Raw genomic sequence first — 20868 nt, 5'->3', positions numbered from 1 at the left:
AAAAGGTAAAGAAAATCCATAGAAACAGAAAGTATACCCTGATGCCAACATTAAGACTAAACATAGCTGACATGCCTGTTGCTGTAAATTGGGCCAAATACCATAATTTTAAAAACACCATTTGATTACAGAGCTAAACATAATTATATGCTGAGAAAAGAGACAAAGAATAGATGAAAATAACAGAATTAGAAAAAAGCATACTAAGCAAAAAGGAATAAATAAAAATAAGAGTAGAAAGTAATGAATAGAAAACAGTTGTTGAATTAATAAACAAAAGCTGAGTTTTTAAGGGGATAGTGCACACAATAAACAGATAAATTCCGTTGGATAATCTAATCAGAAAAACCAGTAAGAGTACACAAATTAAATCGTAAGAGGTAATTAGTTATAGACAGAAAAATTGAAAGAATAATGAGAGTACTTTGTTTAACAATATGCAAATAAATTGGAAAAGGTGAATAAAATGAATGTAATGAATGGTTGTCTGAGAAAATACAAATCTTTAAAACTGATCCCAGAAGAAATAGAAAAATAACAACAAAAAAATACCATTAGATGCATGTGTGTGTTTACACTGACACACACACACACACACACACACACACACACACACACACACACACACAAGCACAGAAGTTGATTCTAGTCTTTCAGGTCTCAATGCTTAAATAATTTTGTCACCTTCTTTATAAAAAAGATACAAGTTTCAAAACAAAAATATTAGCAAAGTCAATGTATGTTTGGAATGAAATAAGAAAAAAAGAAAAAGTTACAAAAACAAACACTAAACCCAAATGCATATATTACAAAGCTCAGGTAAATAACATAATATTTTAATTAATTTATTTATTTAGCTATAATATTTTTTTTGCAGTTCTCAGTGACATACTTTGCGATCTCTTCATATAACAATAATTTTTGAGCATCATTCTCCATAAAAAGGTAAGAAAGATAATTTGGTCTTTCCTCTAACAATGTTATTTAAAATTTATTTTTTATTATTGTCCTGTTCTGTTTCTTTCAGCTTCACAGCTCATTACTAATAATATGAAAACACTGTAGGATTGTTGGCATATTTGGGAAAACCACTATTAAGTTTCTTTCATATAGAGATATATATTTTCAGGTATTTTAAGTTTTCTTGTGCAGTGTTTAATCTTAAATACTATTTGAATTGATGCTACTCATTACCTAGAACAATTCAAATGCATTTTAAAATTGCTGCTATGTTGCATTGAACAGCATAATTGTGTGATCAAATTGTTCATAAGCTACATACCCTGACATATTGATAAATACATGTGGTTTTGTCACTGGGGTACTTGTTTATTCAGGCACTTTAAGCTTTTGGTGGTAATTAGGCATGCCATTTATCTGGATCCCGACCAGGTAAGGTGCAATTCAATACATAGATATACAAAAAGCAAGACAGAAGCAAAAAACACATGACTTCATGCATAGAGGTACTTGGTATTTGCAGTACTGCTACAGACTTATGCCCTACACCTGAAAATTATAAGTTCTACCTTGCACGATTTGATATTTTGAAGTGTGGTACTTTTATAACTGTATATACTGCATTACAGAGTATTTTCCTTCCAGGAGAAATCTTCCATTTTGACTAGGTACTGATTGGAAACAAATCCTTTGCTTGCACAGCTCTGTGTGACAATTGAAAGACTTTCCACAGATTAGTTTCTGGCCCCATACATCTCAAAATTGTTTCGCTTCCAACCCAAATACTTCCAGAACTGGGCACCATAGGACAAATTCACTTAAACAATTGTGCTGTTCATTGCAACATAACAGCAATTTAAAAATGCCAGGTAAGTAAATACAGTGGATAGTAGGAGTACTTTGGAAGCCATTTTAACATATCATATCAACTGACAGTAGTATAATACACAGAAGGACTGAAGGTTGTGTGTGTGTGTGTGTGTGTGTGTGTGTGTGTGTATGTATGCTGTATCCCATTAAAACCAAACCAAATGTATACTGAACTGACTTTCTTACAGATTAAGTTCTCCAAAAGCAGTTGCTGGGAGGCAGTTTGGGGTGCAAGATGATCACTAGTGACGAACACCTGTGCTGGGAAGGAGAGGAGGCAGGGCAGCACAGGGCCTGTGATGCAGAGAGCCCTAGAAACAGCATCACCTGTCAGAGTGTTCTGCACTGGGCTAAAATGTCTGGCCCCTTATTTCCCTCCTCACTCGGTCATCTGAGAGGGATGCCCTGGGAAGGGTGTGACCTTGAGCATGGTGGCCCTAGAGCTAAAGTAGACCCCAAAGTAGCTGATGACTAGAGACTGTCTCTTGAATACACTCCTCTCAGTTGAGATGCAAGTCCTTTTTTGAAGAGGTTTTAGGCAGTGCATTTCCAAGGCTACCATCTTCCCTTTAGCCAGATCCCCAAAATGTCTGTAGCCACTCCAATATCACCTAACAAAAACAGAAAAGAAAAGCGACATAGAGATTACCATGGAAAAAGACAGTGGCCTTAGCCAACTGTGATTAAAAATGTCTTACTTTATAGATTTCACAAATCGTATGACCATGTGGACAGATTTCCAGACCTCTTCCACAGCCTTCTTAGGGCCCCATGAAAGCGACCCTAAAGCTTAAGTTTCATTAGCATACATTAAACCTGTGAGTGTAGTCAAAGTGTTATGTCTCCCAAAAGCAAGCCACAGATGGCTTCAGAGTAAGTCTACCAAACCAGGTTAATCTAGTGCAACTTAAACTGTCCACAACACAGAAATATACAGCAGTTTTTGACGTTTCCTTTTTTATGAGGTCAACATACCATTGAAATCTAAACCCTACAGAGAAGGAGAAAAAAGTACATTGCAGACCAAACTAATTTACACACATTGATACCTGCTATGGACTGAATCATGATCACCCCAAATTCCTATGTTGAAGCTCTAGCTGCCATTTGATGGTATTTGGAGGTGAGGAGGGTTACATGAGGTCATGAAGGTTGGGCCCTCATAATGAGATTAATGCTTTTATAAGAAGAAATATGAGAGAGAGAGAGAGAGAGAGAGAGAGAGAGAGAGAGAGAGAGAGAGAGAGAGAGAGAGAGGAGACAGAGACTGTCATTCTTTCTTTCTTAGCCATGTGAGGACATAGCTAGAAGGCAGCCATCTGCAATTCAGGCTCTCACCAGGAACTGAGTCAGCCAGTATGTTGATCTTAGACTTCCCTTCCCCCAGAACTGTGAGAAATAAGTGTCTGTTGTTTAAGTCTCCCAGTGTTTGGTATTTCGTTATAGCAGCCCAAACCCACTAAGACAATAACAAACAGAATCTAGAAGCACATTAAAAGAGTTAGCGCACTCAAATCAAGTGGAACTTACTTCCAGGGTGTTAAAATGTTAGGAAACCCATTCATGTAATTCATCATAGAAATAGGTCAAAGGAGAAAAATGGTATGATTATCTCTAAAGATGCTAAGACGATACTGGGTAAAATTCAATAGCTCATCTTAATGAAAACTGTAATAAATAGAAAATGATGAATATTTCTTTATATGATATATAGCTATATGAATATATATTTAAAATATACCTTACCCTCAAAGTCAATATCATGCTTAAGGGAGAAACAATAGTCTAGTTCTCGTTAAATTCGAGTCCAACAGATTTTTGAGTATAAAGTTGAATATGGATAAGTTGAGTATTAAATTAATTTCGAAATTAAAGAAGCAGGAAGAGTCAAGAAAATGCTAGAAAAGAAGAGTAACAAGGGGAATCTGTGTTTTGCAGGTATGAAAACATATTTCACAGCTACACTAATTAAAATAGTGTGATATTGCTACATAAATAAACAAATCACTGAACTATACCAGAAATCCCAGAATGTAACCCCAAGTACATATAAAAATTTTAAATATAAAAAGGGATTTAAAATTTTGTTTAAAAAATGAAGTTGGGAAATTGGGCAGCCATCTGAAAAAAAAATATTTATATATGGCTGGCTTCTGACCTCACCTTACACATAAAAATGACCTCCATATATATTTTAAAGATTCCACACAAATTGAAACTATAAAATAGTAGAAGAAAATATGGAACAATTCTTTAAAAATAATCTTGGAGAGAAAAAGTAATTCTTTTTCATAACACAAAACCAACATGAAAAATGTACATATTTAGCCACACAAATAAAAAAAAAATTCTATGAAGAAAAGCATGAAGTTGAAAGACAAACCTCAAAGTAAGAGCAAATATTTGCAATTCATTGCAAATATAGAGATCATTTCTTTTAATAGAGAGCTTATACAAGTCAATAAGAAAAAGACAAAAATCTTTTAAAAAGTAAGCAAAAGATTTCAATAAATAGTTCACAAAATCAGAACTACAGAGGGTTTTTTATGCATGTTAGAAGACACTCAACTTAAGAATAAAAATAATGTGAATGAAAATTGCAATGAGGTACCATTTTCTACCTCTCAAATTGTTGAGTTAAGAACACTTAATACCATTATGTGCCAGCAGGGTGTATGGAAAAATAGGAACTCTCACACACGGGGCACATGATTGACACATCCTCCGTGGGGGACAATTCGGCAATATTGATTCAGTTTACACATGTCCAGCCCCTTTAATCGAGAAATTCCACTTCTAGAAATTTATCCTTTTAGTGTAAATGAGGTAGAACCAAATTAAATTGTTTTTTAGTAGGCCAAAAAGCTGTCTACAATTTTATATGGTCCAACTCAGTACTTGAAAATTATTGGGTCTTCGGAAAATTCATGATGCATGTTTGCAACAGATGGCACTAGTTCATTTTTGGAAGTAGTAAAGTCATTCACATCTATGTTATTGCTATGTCATTTCACAGCTGACAGTTCTAGCTTCATTCTAAACAAAAATTGAGCAATTTGGTTGAGTTTTGGAGATTTTACAACAAGTTGAAGATGGAAGACCAAACTGCGTTTTTGCCATATCTTACTTTTTTACTTCCATAAAGGGAAATATGTGTGCCAAGCTTGTGAAAAGTTGCATAAAGTTTATGGTGACAATGCTCTACAAGAACGTCAGTGCCTACGATGGTTCATGAAATTTCATGCTGGTGACTCTGATCTCAACAATGCTCCTCGCTCAGGGAGTCCCACTGAGGTTGATGATGACAAAATAAAGGCATTGATCAAGTCAAACCCACATTACACAACACGAGAGATTGCAGAAACATTGAACATCCATCATTCAAGTGTTCATGACCACATGAAGAAGCTGGGATACATAAGCAAGCTCGATATTTGGGTTCTGCATGAACTCAAAGAAGTTCATTTGATGGCGTATGTAAACATCTGCAATATGCTCATTAAACATGAGGAAAGCGATCCTTTTTTGAAGCGACTGATAACTGGTGATGAGAAGTGGATTGTTTACAACAATGTGGTGCACAAACGGTCTTGGTCCCGACGTGATGATTTGCCTCAAATGACATCGAAAGCAGACATTCATCAGAGGAAGGTTATGCTCTCAATGTGGTGGGATTTTAAAGGTGTCGTGTTTTTCAAGCTCCTACCAAGGAACCAAACAATCAATTCAAATGTGTACTGTTGGCAATTGGACAGTTTGAACGAACCCATCATCCAGAAATGTCCAGCACTTGTTAATTGTAAAGGAGTTGTGTTCCATCGCGACAACATGAGACCACACACAAGTTTGATCACCCATCAAAAATTATTGGAGCTTGGATAGGATGTGTTGCCACACCCACCATACTCGCCTGACCTTGCATTGTCAGACTTCCACTTGTTTTGCTCTCTTCAAAACTGCTTGCATAACATTCAATTCAGAAGAGGCTGTAAATCAGCACCTTGTTCAATTTTTTGCCAATAAAGACAGGTCCTCCTATGATGAGGAATTATGAAGCTCACTGAAAGATGGCAAAAGGTTATCAAACAAAACGGGCAATATATCATTGATTGATCTTTGTTCTTTATATAAATAAATGACCTTTGAAAAACATAGACAAAATACATCATGACTTTTCCAAAGACCCAATATGTATGTACAAAGAAATATATACAATAGGAACAACCCACGTGTCCACAAATAGGGAACTAGTTAAATATAATAAATTATAAAACATCCTTTCAATGGAAAGCCAAGCAAATATTTTTTAAATGAAATATTTCCATTTGTGCTGATATGGAATAATTCTACTTTATATTGTTCAGTTAGCAAAATAGTATGCATAGTATGCAACCATTTGAGTTAAGCTATAAAAAAGAATATATTCAGGTATATTTTCTTGTATATTCAAAAAGCATCCTTGCATAATACATATGAAAATCATTATATTGTTTGCTTTTGGTGAGGAAAATTACATGACTGGGGACAGAGATGCAGAAGCACACTTGTGTGCAAAAAAAATATTTCAAAAAAGAAATTATCTAAGATATGAGACTTGGTAACATAAATTTAGCTTTCATTAAGTAATTACACTCTATGCTAGACATAGTTGAAGGTGTTGGGTGGTAATCATGAACAAAATAGACAAATTCCTTGCTCTCCTGGTGATTACATTCTAGTAAGGAGAGAAAGACAAAAACCAATAAGTATATACATTTTTTAAAGCATACAAAGGTGATAAGCACCACTGAGTAAAATACAGCAAAGTTGGGAAGTAGGAAATACAGAGGGTGGCCAGAAAAGTTCTGTTCAGTAAGGCAACATGGGAGCAAAAGTGTTCAGGAGGGATTTAGTGTTTTGTCAGATCCCTCTGGCTCGTACTCATAAGGCCAGAACTAACTAAAAATTTCACTTCTCATGGGAGCGTCTGCTTTATTAGAGGTAGGCTATCTCTCCAGACTCTCTCCCAAGCCAACAGAGCTAGGGTAGGAATCTGGATCACAGACAAAGGAGGATACAGAGTATCCTAGGCTGAGTTTTCCAGAAGCAAGCCCTGAGATAAGGAAGCATTCCTAAGGAGATACTGATATGGGAGAGGGAAAGCAGGACAGAAAATGGCATAAAACCAAACAAGGGTGCTGTCCCAGCCTTCGTCTGATCCCATAGGAGACCGCTGGAGCATAAATTGCTTTTCAGAGTCTTCTCTGATCTAAGGCAAGGGTGCTGGGCTTTCATATTTCCATACCAGCCAGTCATTGGCTAAGAGCTACATGGGAGATAGAAAGCTATAATCTCCTTGGTTCTCTGTGCTTTGGAGGAAGAAGCTTCAGTAACTTATGGGAAGACCTCCAAACAGAGTCACAGAAGTGGATCTTTAAAAGCAAAATCCTGCAAAATCCAGAGAAAGGACTCACAGTAAAGTTAAAAGGATCTAAGTGGATGTGGTCCGAGTGCTAACAGTGCCTCCTACAAAGCCATAGCAAAGAAACCAGAATCCAACCTCAAGTCCAAATCCTAAGGCCGTAAAAATGGCCAAAAGCAAATGGATCAGAAGCAAGTTCAGATACTGGATGTGGAATGGGTGCAAGTGGTTCAGGACAGCAGAAGTTAATTTGGTGAGAGTGATGTAGGTTTATATCAGTCTTCTCTGGAAAACCTTAGTTTTGGCTGGGCGGGGGTCAGTAGATGGAAAATTACTAAAAGGAAACAACAAGAATAAGGAGATTCTTGTTAAACCAAATCAAGAGTATTTTTGCTGAAGGCAGGCCAAGGTGATCAGACATCACCTGGGTGATAGTGAGGGATGAGGAAATTTGATGAGGGACCGAGGTTAATCAGATATTGAGGGTGGGACATATTCCCTCTAAACTGACTTAGCAGGATTCTTGCTAAAACTTGACTCTATGAGGAGGGAGACAGAAGCCCAAGATCAGGCCTAGTTGAGCAGAAGGCTCAGAGGAGCTTGACTAAAGTTTGGTCAAAGAATCTTTGTCACTTGAGTAGAATTGAATGTGTTAGAGCTTCTATTTAAGACTGAACAGGCAGGTTGGATAAGCTTTAAGATTTCTTCTCTTAACCCTCTACCATGAGCCCTGTGCCATGAACTGCAAATGTTCTCATTAATGAATTTGTTCTTAGAAATCTAGAGTGAAGCAGTAGCTTCTCTGAGGCTCTGTATAATTTATCCAGGGCCACCATAACACTGCACAATGCATAACCATGAATCCTCCATGGCAAACAACAATAAATGTATATTTGACTTGTGAGTGTTCAGGGTTCAGCTACATTGGGCTGTGGTCAGCTGATGTACCCGCATATAGTTACAAGCTAGCTAGGTGGCTCTGTTGGTCTGGGCTGGGCTTACTCCACGTCTGGGGTTTGGCTGGCTGTTGGCAGTCTTGGATGGCCTCATCTGGGATGACAGAGGCAACTCAGCTCTGCTTTGCGTATCTCCTCTAGTGAGCTAGCCAGGCGTGGCCTCATTGCAGACGCATAAGTGCAAGAAAAGGCAGAAATGGCCAAAGTCTCCTAAGGCCCAAGCTCAGAACTGGAGCATGGTTACTTCTGCTGCTTCCTGTTGGCCTTAGCAAGTCACAAGGTCAACCCACATTCCACGTGTGGGGAACTAGACTTCATCTCTTTAGTGAGAAGAGCTGCAAAGCCACATGGCAAAGGGAATAGGTCCATGGAAGAATGAAATACGGGGCCGTTATTACAATCAATCGACCATGGGCTCCAAATTTTTACGATGAAATCGATTTGTAGCAGGCTTGTTTTCTAGTTTACCCACATCAGGTGGCTGTGATCTCCAGTAATAAGTCGGGAACAAAGTAGCAGGAATTATTTTCCTTCACCCCTAATTGAGATCTGTGATCTTCTAAGGGGCACAGTACCAGCATGGTCCAAATTCAGCTTTCTGGGGTACTGGGCACAAAACAGAAATACCCCAGCTCCTCTCCTCTCCTTCTCTTTATTTCTCAAATCTAGGTCATAGGATGTCCTGCCTTAGTGAACTATTTTATTTCTGATATCTTGTTAACATCCTATTTTAATCAGTAGGATAATCTCCAAGCTTTGCAATTGCCTGTCACTTCATAAGTGTTCAATGAATGGTAGCTATAATCATTATAGTGCAGATATTCAGAATAAGCTGCTATATTTTGGAACAGATCCAAAGTTCCTTGGTTAATAAAGTACAAAAAAGGCCTTATTATAAGCCTGTCTGACCCATTAAGAGTAGTCTCCCAGGGCAGCAATGTCACACGCCAGGATGGGCGCTCCATTGCAGGATTGCCTGTTAGGAATATCATCCAGCTTTTAGTCATGAGAGCTACACTCATGCGTTTGTGACTGTTCATTTTATTCAACGTTCACACCTCCACACACTTAATTAGATGTCGTTTTCTTATGGGACTCCTTTAATAGAGGGAAGAGGGTGCATTAAACAAATAAGAGCTCCTAATTTTTTTTCAGCCATTGGGCGTTGACTTATCAGTGCTCTCATATATAATTAATGGCCTCGCACAGCTTGTGACAGCTGGTTTGTTACAGCCAAAACCAACCTTACTAAGTTAAGATTTGGATGTCTGCCACAAGAGGCTAGTTAAACCTGTCACTGACTCCTCATTTAATATTTTAATGGGCTTTTCTGGCAAAGGGGCCATTTGCCTGGACTTGCTTTTCTCTCAATATAATGTACAAAGGCAAGAGTTCAGCTTCATCACTCTGCATATCCTCATCTTGTCTTACACACTCTGAGAATGGGGATTTGAAAAGGTAAAATCAACAAAGAAAAGAAGTTTATGGAAAAGCTCAAATGAAAATACCATGGAACATGGAAGTGCATAAAGACAATGTTTAGTGTTGGTAGCTCATAAAACAAAAGCATGTTGTGAACTACTTGTCCAAATATCAAGTCCTTTTCCCAAAACTTACCGAAGAATGAAAGATTTGAAATAAGCATTGCAGGTACAGATGGGGTCATCTCACTGCATGTATGACAGTGTTAATCTAGTCTTGGAGGGAAATGAGAATTTCAATACAGGGAGGCCCTGTTATGTGTTATATCTGTATGAATGATCTCATCTGTTCCTAGCAAAAATTTGATTGCTCTGCAAAGTTGTGATGACTGGCCCCATTATAAGAGGGAGAAAGTAAGGCTCGAAGAGAGACATAATTGGCCCATGGTCACATGGCTACTCGAGGCAGAGCCGGACTTTGAACTCAAGTGTACTTAATTTCAGGGCAAGTCATCACTCTGCAAAGATGGGTAATTCAGTGTTTATAAGGAATTTAAGATCCGAGAGATATTTTTATGTTGATATTGATGGCAACGTGTACTTCAAGCACATACAACAGTAAGTGTCAGTCCTTCATAGCTTAGTGTTGGATGGGAGAAGTAAAGGTAAACATTTGCCAGTGAGTTCTCTCTAGTGTCACCTGTTCTGCTACCTGAGAGAAAGCTCTTTTTGGCTATGGAAACAAGGCAGGCAGAAACAGACCTTCAAATTCCTCCCAAGTGTCTTGTTAAGTACTTAATATTTATCAACAACTGCAGTAAGCACTCCTTATAGGGGATTCTATTTTCACCTGCACAGCAATCCTTGTTGGGAAATATTGGCACCCTCAATATTATATACTAGGGGTGCCAAAAAAGTATACACATTTTAAGAGATGTTATTTTAAAGTGTGTACACATTTTTTTGGTACCCTCTGTATTTTGAAATCGAGACTCAATTTCAGAGGTGTGAAGCAACTTGCTTAAGGACACACAGCTAATAAGTGACTATTCTCGCAGTAAACTCACTTCTATCTGACCTCCATACCCAGGTTGTTTGGATTTTACTCATTTTCCCACAAAATTTTTATGTAGCTAAGATGAATATCTTGATATTGCCTATTTTTCTGAGAAAAGACACCTATAACCAACACCAGAGAATGAATCTCTTTTATCAGGACAAAATTTCCTGACATTTGGGATTAGCTAAAAAGGGTTCATATCTTCTAGATGGAGCGGCAGATGTGTAGATTGAGGCCAAGGAGGAGGGGAAGGTAGCTTTATGAAGATGGTCCTGGGAAGCCTCAGGTTCTGTGAAGAATTATGGTCTGGCTCTTAGCTTCCTGGGGCCAGGAGTCCTGGTTGGCTATGCTTTGGGCTTCCAAACACAGGAAGATGGGAACATAGTAAGGCTACAGTTGATAGAGTCACATGGATAGGACCCTACTCTCCCACCTCCCAAGCGATCTCAGATTATTGAGTTCTGATGGAAAGTTTCATCCTTTTACCTATATCTATCCTCCTTGACCCAGGGGACTACTTCAAATGTATGTCACTCATTACTTAGCAGATCCTGCCATAAAGACATGTTGGAATCCCCTAATGTGTCATAAATGCTCTAAGAGGGTAGCAGAGACTGTATGAACCTGAGTAGGTTTGTGACTTGGGATGATCAGTCCGTTCAGAGCAGAAGGTCTACCAGAAGTCAGGAGACTAGATCCCCACCCTTGGAACTTTAGAACAAAGGGTCCTGATTTACAAGAAAGGGTTAGACAGGCTGTGGAGATCCAGTATCCTAAACAGGGTTCTGGTCTCAGTGGGACTTTGAGTTTCGGTCAGCTTCCAGCCTGCGTGTGATTCTTTAAAAAGGCAACTTTCCTGGGTGGATAAAAGTAAAATGTGTTTCTTCCTCTATGTGGATGTCAGCCTGAGCCAGGCCTGACAGTGTGGTGGGGGATTTGGGCCCTGATTCCTTCCCTAAAATAAGCATATTTGGGCAGTGAGCAAACTGCATCACTGTCTATGGCAACCTGGCCTGGATGGGGTAGGTAATGGAAGCTGGATCTTTTTATATTATAGATATTATGATAATAATTGTAATAATGTTTTTATGAAGATTGAAGGAAATTAACATAATACAATACAATAATATATCATATTATAATAATATAATATAATATAATATAATATAATATTCCTGGCACATACTAAGTCTTAGATCAGGGTTTGTTAACTAAATAAACCCCAAACTGGTCAATTTAGCAGCTTCCTTTCAATGCTTATAGGACCACCAAAGATAATTTTCCATTTTTAAGTCTGTATTCAGAGTTCACTTGTGAGAATACAAAGGTTTTCTACACAACTTAAAAATTCATCCACTGCAGTTAATTTTTCTTCATTACATATTGGCCCATTCTCTAATTGCTTTTCCTTTTTCTACTGGACTTACAATTTTATAAATCTGTGGCCGTTTAGACTTCAGATGCTCATATACAACATCTGTCTAATAGAAGTCTCTCTGTCACGACCTCTCTCAGGAGATAAGAAGAGAATATCTTGTGGTGTGATGTTGCTGGGAAGTGTTCGCTTTTCCAAATGCCTAATATCTACATATCTAAGAACTGTGTATCACCACAAGCTGTTAGCAATGATCTTCCTTTTCATTGTGTCATCAGCCTCCTAAGTGGTCCTGGCTCTACTTGAGGTCAGTAATCTGCAAGGGCTTTACCCTTCCTTCCTCTGCATCCAGGGAGCCTCATCAGACCCTTTTCCTACACTATGTCGTCCTTAGTTCTCACCTAAACCATTGCAATAGATTAATAAACCTAACAGATCTTTTGCCACCAAATCATATTTCTCTAACCTATTTTCCAAACTGCTAGAAGGAGCTTTCTTAAATTAAAATCTTATCATGAAATTATTGAATGTCTCCCCATTGCCTTAAGGGGAACAAAATACTCTTTACTTAATAAGCACTGGAAGGTCTCTCCATGGCTGGGCACCAGTCTGACTCCATAGCTTCATCACTAGTTTCTTCCCCCTGGAGAGTCTACTAAGCCCGATGAACTAAATACAGTTCTCTACACTGGTTCAGACCTCCATGTCTTTGCTGATTCAAAAAAAGGAAAAAAACTCTTAGAGCGTGCCTATCCTTCTCTTGCTGAAATGATGATCTAATCATCCTTCAAAATAAGATGCGGGGCTGGCCAAGTGGCGCGATGGTTGGGAACTGGCTTGGGATGCCAGAGGGCCCCGGTTCGGATCCCACATATGAGGGCCAGTGACACTGCCCTCTACAGCTAAGATGCTGAAGAACAGCTCAACCTGGAGCTGGGCTGCCGTGAGTCGCCGGCGACGGCGTAGGCTGCAGTCCCTGCTGCAGTGGGTTGCCATGGGCTACCGTCTGTAGCCAGAAGCCAGCGTGAATGGCCAGCAGCCACAGTGAGCGGCCGTCCAGAAGCCGGTGACTGATCTGCCTCGCTTGGGAAGAGCGCAGTGATGGTGCCAACTTGGGCCAGTGAAACAACGTCCTCCACTAGACTGAAGAACAAAACGACAGCAACTTGTCTGTTCCCCTTCTCCCAATTCCCCAGCGCTATTCCCATCCCCCAATTCCCCAATAAAAATCTTTAAAAAAAAAGATAAGATGCAAATATTTTTCCTACTTGATAATTTCTCTCTGTGTGAATGACAACATTCATCCCTTGGGTAACAATTATGTGTCTACATGTTTCTCTGTCCTATTATACTAAGAGGTTGCAGGTAACAGAAAGGTGCAGAGTATTTCCTATTTATCCTTCCAGATCTATTCTCCATACTTTTTGACATTGATCTGTGTCTGGGTCTGTGTATGAACTTCATCCATGAGATCTTTTGTCTCAGCTGTCCAGGTGGTTTCACCCGGTGGAAGATAATAGTGGGAAATCTGAGGAAGATGTGAGAATGAGATTGGGGTGTTTTTAAATAGCTCTCCCCACCCTCAAGCAGGTTGTACATTGACAGTATTTGCAGTCCCCTACCAGAGGCCATAGTTCCTGTCTGGTAACTGTTGCTACTGTCCCTGGGATCCAGTGACCACTGGTCCTCTTGTCTATTCAGACCTAGGGGAGGTCACAGTTCCCCATTGCTGCTAGTGCCAGGGTGCTGCACCATCCCATGAGGTTGCTTATACTTTTGAAAATGGCCCCTCCATGAGTTTCCTTAATTATTATAAAAAGTATGTGTAGGGCATCTGTTTCCTGCCAGGTTCTTGATAGATACATGGACTATGCTTTTTTCATCTTGGTATCTCTATAAACCCTGGACACCAGGTAGCTACACTATACGATGATTAAGAGCTTCGGCTCTGGGGCCAGACACGAACTGGTGCTAATCCCAGATCCACTGTTACCCTACAGAGGGCCAGTTACTCTCAGCCTTTGCTTCCTCATTAAATGATGGGAATAAAAATAACACTTACTTGCAGATTTATGAGGATTCAATGAGATGATGAATAGAAAGTATGTATCACAGGGCTGCGTGTAGTAAAGAATTTTATCTTGCCCAAAGAGCAGTCTGGCCTTTGTCCCTGGCTCCTTGGAGGTAACCTCTAAACCCTTGGGATTTTCTGTATGATGGGAGAGATAGCTTATTATGCTGATGAGGTGACCCATGCTGGGCCCCTCAGCCACATGATATCATCTCCAACCTCCATGGTAGAAGATGTCTAGAAACTGAGTTCAACCCCATGAATAATCAATCATATCTAAGAAACGCAGCCCCAGTAAAAGCTCAGAGCACAAGAACTGGGGTGATCTTCTAAAATGATGATAAGAGTGTCCCACACTAGTGTTGGAGGGGAACGCATCCTGAAGAGAAGGGAAGCTTTATCCCCAGTGCCCTCCCAGACTTTGCCCTATGCGTCTCTTCTCTTGTCTGATTTTGAGGCATCCTTTCCTTGTAATAGAGTGTAACTGTGAGTCTAACAATTTTTAGTGAATTCTGAGTTCTTCTAGCAAATTATCAAACCTGAGAATAGTTTTGGGAAATCCTCAAACTTGCAGTTGGCATTAGAAGTCTCGGGCAGTTTGGGTAGTCTGGAGGCCTGTATTTTTTACACCCTCAAATCTCCCATAACACTGGGTAGCTTGTTATGTAGTGATTGCTCAATAAATTTTCCTACTAAATGTTGGCTTAAGGAGTGAATGGAAGAATGATGATGGGTAATCAGCACACATATCAATTTTCACAGTCTGGGGACCTTGGTTGTGGCAATTTGTCCCTTATACTATAAATGTGCTTTCAGTCTTTACTAAATTCACCAACAAGTTTCTTTTTGAGCTAGAAGATCATATTTGATTTGGGGACTATTTTGGTTATAAGCTGAGAAAGTTGAAATGAAATACAAAATTTTAAGATTAAAACTTCCAAACTATCAGATGAGAGAGATTTTTGATTCTAGAATGTTTATTTTAAATATTGTTTTAATAGAAATCAGTTGGATGCCACATATCAATGGAATGGTCCTAGAGACACATTGGCTCGCCAATGTCAGGGAGATTTTCTGGGCTACTTGATCCCTACTATGTGGGGGAGATCGTCCTCAGCCACACCTCCTCTGCAGAAATTTCTCTGCAGTGACCAGAGAGGGGACCAGCTGTCACACTTTGCCTCAGATTGAGGGTGTTCCTGGGGACTTTTCATTTTAAAACTGACTGAAGGGTTTCCTGGGATGCAGGGCTTTCAGTGCCCAAATCAGGAAATTTCAGGAAAGCTATGATGAGTTGGTAGTTGAGGACCATGTGACTCTTGTCCTCTAGCTCCAGAATTTTGGAGGAGACAGTGGTCCCAAGAGTAGCCAACCTCTAGGCTGGAGAGTGACTTCTGGGGAGGTTTGGCTTGGTTTACCAGCTTGGTATAATACAATAGAGGTAATAATGGCTGATTAGGCCAATCACATTTCTCTCTGAGGGAGTTAGAACTTGAGATGGAGAGAGCTGGCCAGCTGGTGAAAGAGGTCAAGACATATGGAGAGAAGAGACCAAGAGGGTAAAGCAAATCATAATGGGTGAGCGCTAAGAGATTATCAGTGAAGTCTTCCACCGGCAAGAAGTGATGGTGCCAAAGCATCTTTAGATTCTGAAATGCCATTTAGTTTCCAAATGCTATTCTTTGAGGCCTGTTTTCTTCTCATGCTACCTGGTTAAACAGTCAAGATTCCTGCTTTCTAATCTCAAATTAAACTGAGCAAACTCTGCCCTTCTAAACCGAAAAGCTAGAAGGAACATCTACACTGGATAAGTATGGCATTGAGTATTAAGTGATTTTTCTTGGGTCACCTACTGTAGAACCAAGATCAAGGGGATTAACATCTATTTAATGCATATGGTGTGTTGAACACTTTACATAGTTTATTCCATATAATTCAGTCTTCTTAACAACGTTATGAAATAAGTTATCATCTCATACATATGAGGACCCTTCATAGAGGTTAAGTAACTTGACATTGGCTCTCCACGGATGATGTTTCAATTCCAGATGGTCTGATTGAAAAGGCATTAGACCCTACTGCCTCTTACACCATAGGATTAATTGAACTGATTCTGGGCAGTGACAGGGCCCTGTGGAAATGGCTGAGCATCTTTCTGGAATGTTGGACACATTCAGTGGATAGCAAATTCCATGGTCCATCTACCCACTGCCAGAGACATTTTGCCTCCAGCCTCCTCTGTCTCTCTCCATGCAGTACTGACCCTGGTCCCATTTGCCATGCGATCTCTCTCTCCATATTTTTCAGAATTCTTTCACAAATAGGGTGATAGTTGATCTTTTCATAATAACTAAGGAAATGTAGGCTTAGACAATGAAACAACTTGCCCAAAGTCACACAGCTAGATTGTGTCAGATTCATGATGAAAATACCAGGGCATGGAGGAGCAGAAAGAAGGGAGATATCCAGAAAAGTTGAGGACTTAAAGGTGTGGGGTCTTGGGAGAGGGTAGGGACACCTACGCCTGCTTGCACATTAGCCGGCCATGTGACCCATGGGCTTGCTGTGGTCCCGCTTGGCTCTCCAGCGCCCTATGCACTTACACAGAGCTCGTTTTAGTTAACAAGCATGTCTTGCTGTCTCTCGCTGTGGGCTTTTCTACTCACCATGGTCTGAAGCTATGTGCCTCTTCCCCTCTCTCTACTCTTCCACACAATCCTGTATCTGACTTGATCCAACATATGATTCAGGCATAACTCATAAGTCACCTCCTCCAGGAAGCCTCCCTGATCATCAAGCCTGCATAAAATTTCCCTCTTATGTGTCTCTCTAGCATCTTGCTCTCCCCCATCCAATTTATTGCAATGTCTGATTAATTCACCTGTTTCCCCTGCTAGACAATGAACAGGGACCATATATTTGTTCTGTATAGAATTGTGGCTCCAGTGTGCCTGGCACAAAATATATTCAATAAATAATCAAATAAATTACTTTTTAAATAAAAAACATGGAGTCATAAATAGTAGCCAATACCAAGAAACTCAGGAACGATGAAATAAAGGAACAATTAGCAGTGGTCATTGTTTTTTGAGTGGCCAGGTGGCATCAGGCATTTCTTCACACTGTCTATTTTATTTAATTCTCCTAATGGTTCTGTGAGGTGGACATTATCATCCCATTTGCAAGGCTGAAGTTACCTCAGCTGCCCAAACCATGCAGCATGAGAGCTACAATTCAAAGACTTGCTTCTCTGATTGCAAACTCATTTTATAATCCAGAAATATGATAGAGAACCAGGGTGAGAGAGAACCCACCCTGGGAGCAGAGCCGTGCACCAGTCCTACGGGCGGGAGCAAGCAGCCGGCTTGGTTGAAAGGCCCGGGATGGGGCAGCTGCTTGGGACAGGGCTGGCCTTTTGCGAAGGGCTCCTCCAGACGGTGGTGGAAAGCAGCCCCGAAGCTTGCTTTTGTTTGTCAGCATTTCTCATTCTGCCCACGCAACATTTCTTCTAGAATTTGGAGTGAACCCAGCACGGCTTTCCAGTCAAGTTTCTCCTATTACCCAGGAATTGTCAACCCGATTGGGCCTGTTTTCTCTGCTGTTTTGCAGAGCTTTTGTGCTCCCCCTTGGCGGGCCTCTTTCCCTTCCCTCAGTAAGGTTGAATTCCCTGATGGTAATCGTAATTATAAGCATATGTTGTTGCTCTCAGCTACCACTGGACTTGCAAGCTTTAGTTTTAAAGGCAAAAAAAGAGAAAATCACTTTTGGAATACATTTTCTGTCAAGGGCCAGTTTCTGTGGACAGAAAAGTGATTGTCAAATGCATTCTTGGAGCAGATTTGCATACTAAGCACGAGTTCAAACCAGGTAGCCATGTCAGGCAATTACTGCATCAGCAGAACAATGTTTTATAGCTTAATGGTCACAGGATTTGAATCTTGGAGACTTGTTGGCTTACAGAATGCTAATGGGGAATCGAAAACTCCAGAAAACATCCCAACAATCTTTGCAAGTCAGGCCAAAAATTATTCAAAAAGTCAGGCATTTTGTAAACAGTGTTGATTTGTTTAACTCAATGTAGTCTCCTGTTTTTCAAATTGCTCTCCTCTGAACTAGAGGAGCCCGCACTTGAAGGCAAGCTGTCCAAGGCTTGGTTTGTGTAGGGATGGGGTAGAGGCTGTGGGTGAAGGCATGGGATGGTAGCTCACACTCTTCAGTATGTGTGTTGGATTTGGGTCAGCCTGACTTCGCTTCTAAAGTCTCCACTGCATTACAGAGGCAAAGCAGAGACCACATATCCCCAAAACCACTCCCTCCACTTGCTAGTGAGAGGCACTGGCTTAAGGTTTGCAAGGTGGAGAGCAGAACCTATGATTTGTTGGAGACAATTGTGGCAGATGTGTGCACGGAGGTGCAATTTACAGAGGTTTCCTCACGTATACTTAAGGACCACCTGCCTTAGTGCTTCAGACCAGGGACTTCCGTGTTGGCTTCAGTGACTTTCAGTGGTGACCTTTATGTTCTTTACTTCCCAGCTCTTCCAGCAGTTGTACCCCACTCTCCACCCCCAGTTCTAATACCTGGAATGCACAGAGTCACTTCTGGTTTACTGTGCGAACCTTGGTTAATATACTGTGCTTTGCAGAAAAGCTTAATGCTTCATCAGAAGAAGCAAACATCTGAAAAGTTCTTTTCATTGTTTCTTACAGAACCGTGGTTTGTTGAAGCTGGAAAAGATCTTTGAGATCATGTTTGCTGATGGTTTCTCGAAATTTGGATTTCATTAACAAAATTTTAAAAGTTCGTGAGACTAACATGGTATTTGCAATTTTTATTTTGCTGAGTACGTTGATGTTTTTCAAGTTATTTATCCCAATCATTTTTAAAAGAAAGGGCATTTAACATCTTTTTCCAGCAAAAAAGAACATGATATCAGAAAAAAGGGGCCATATTTCAAAGTGAATACAGTAGCTTTATGAAAACTTTGCTATAACTTTTTAATTTATTTATATGTTACTTTGTTGCAGGCAGATCCAAGCCAAAGCCTTCATTTTACAGATAAGGAAACCGAAGCCCACGTAAGGTAAGCACTTACTTATCACAGAGCTTATTTGAGGCAGAGCTAAGACCAGGACTCAGGTCCTCTCATCTCTGGTCTAGGGTTTCTCAACCTCTGAATTGACAATTTGGCCTGAATAATTCTTCACTGTGTGTGTGTATGTATGTGTGTGTGTGTGTGTGTGTGGGGGGGGTTCTGTGCAATGTAGGATGTTTACAAGTATTATTGCTCTCAACCCACTAGATGCCATACCATCCCCCAGTGGTGACAACCAAAAATGTCTCCAGGCATTGCCAAATGTCTCCTGGTTGAGAACTGCTGCTCTGATCTAAGAGACCTTCTATGCTAGGCTACTTGTGAATTTCTATTTGCTTTTTATCACCAATGACCAAAAGGTAAAAAAAGCAAATTTTTAAAGATATTAATTATATTTTAACTGATAATTAAAAAAAAGAAGAAGAAGAAGACTTTTAGGGGCCTATGATGGAGGAAGAGGCATGCAGAATATGTGAAATGTATGTCTGGGACTATGGGGGGGATCCTTGTACCATCCCAAATGATATGTTAATTCACTTCGTAGCAATAGCCCTTCTTTATTGAATATTCTGAGTTAGGCACTTTGCAGATATGATCGAATCTTTTTTTTCTACTCAACAAGTCTGCAAGGTAGGTGTTTTTAACCTCCATTTTGTGGAGGTAGAAACTGAAGCTCAGAGAGATCAGAGCCACCTACTCAGAACCTGCAAGTGAGCCAGATCTGCCCAGACACTCAGCCAAGTGTCTACATTCCAGCAGCAGCGGAGGCACCCACGTCGCACCCATTACTCCTCCCAGGTAGCTCAGAGCAGGTCAGGTCTGCAGGCAGCTGCTTAGGTGTAGGCATGCAATTAGAGGAGAGCTGATAGGTCTGGGGGTCCCATTGTTGCCACAACTCTCAAATCCCCAAAGATACTCCTGACTTTCCAAATGCCTTTCCAGTCTTTTCTTCTGTGTTTCTCCTGTGAAAGTCTGTTTTAGCTGGGCAGTCTTCCTCTGGTGCCCTGGAAACTGTTGCAATTTTCCACCTTCCCATTTCATTCACCCCATTCCTTCCACTTGAATGCCCGTCTTTTCACCTACTTCATCGAGCACATGAATCCTGTTTTTCAGGATCTAATTCATACCCCACTTTTTCTATGAAATCCTCCTGGGTCAGACCAGCCTTTCTGAAAAATCCTTTAAGACCACACTGATCCTGTGTACACATTACAGTATTGTTACTAATTTGTTTCATGGAAATGCACATTTATACTTTCCCAACTAGATATATACTCCTAGAAGCAAGAACATAGGAATCTTGGCTTCCATCTTGATTCTGCCACTTACTAACTTTGCAATCTTGACTATGTCATCTAACTTTCATGAGGTCTAGTTTCTTCATGTGAAATGTGGGGATAATAGCATTTCCTCTGTCTGCTGCCGACAGGTTGGAATAAGAGGTCAAGTTAACATCCTTTATAAATTGCAGAACTCGTCACAAGTGCTTCTATTACAATGATTATTACAATTTTAAAAATTCTCACACGACTTGTATGTAATATACTGTCAATAAATAATGCATATTTATTTATTTATTTTTAAAAGATTTTTATTGGGGAATTGGGGGGATGGGAACAGTGCTGGGGAATTGGGGGAAGGGGAACAGACAAGTTGCTG

Source organism: Hipposideros armiger, unplaced genomic scaffold (assembly GCF_001890085.2).
Source record: "Hipposideros armiger isolate ML-2016 unplaced genomic scaffold, ASM189008v1 scaffold_616, whole genome shotgun sequence".
Classification (NCBI taxonomy): Eukaryota; Metazoa; Chordata; class Mammalia; order Chiroptera; family Hipposideridae; genus Hipposideros; species Hipposideros armiger.
Note: the sequence above shows the minus strand (reverse complement) of the source record.